Below are 645 nucleotides of genomic sequence, written 5' to 3'. Positions count from 1 at the left end.
AAACCAAGATAATATATTGGAGGCTGATGTATTCTATAAGTTGCTACATTAATTAAGAAATAGCATATATGAATTCAGCGTATATAAACATTTTATGAATTTTAGTATATTCTAGTAACTTAGGAGCCCGTAACCTGTGGATATTATTTATTTATTTATTGTTTTTTCATTTAATAAAAATTACTGTCTGAAAACAAAGTAACATTCTTTTACAGTGTGGACAAAAACATCTCTGGATTTCTCAGTGCTTCTGTAAAAAGCCCTAGTCTCCTGAGACCCTTCCTGTACCATGAGAATTAGTTTTGTATCCATTTATGTAGTTAAATGCTGCAATCCAAAAGGATTTTTAAAAATCCTGTATCTCCTCAAGAAGGCTTAATTATTAGGTTACTACAGGGACTAGGGTTTTATGTTATCCTTCTAAGGTACTTACAAGGTACAAGGTATCTTCCTAGCTACCTAATTTCAAAGAAAAATGAAGCACAGGGACTTGGAGACCATCTGGCTCCTGGAGAGATTTTATTTACATCCCAAAGGGTTGGAAAAAGGAGAAGACGGTTTCTGGAAGGGCAGGGACAGATGCGTCCTTCTCCTTTATAAGAAGGAAAAAATAAATAAATTTTCCTTGTTTCTTACATGTGTTAC

The sequence above is a fragment of the Galeopterus variegatus genome, unplaced genomic scaffold (genome assembly GCF_000696425.1).
Source record: "Galeopterus variegatus unplaced genomic scaffold, G_variegatus-3.0.2 Scaffold1068, whole genome shotgun sequence".
NCBI classification, from domain to species: domain Eukaryota; kingdom Metazoa; phylum Chordata; class Mammalia; order Dermoptera; family Cynocephalidae; genus Galeopterus; species Galeopterus variegatus.
The sequence above is the reverse complement of the archived record's forward strand: the minus strand, read 5'-3'. Positions refer to the sequence as shown.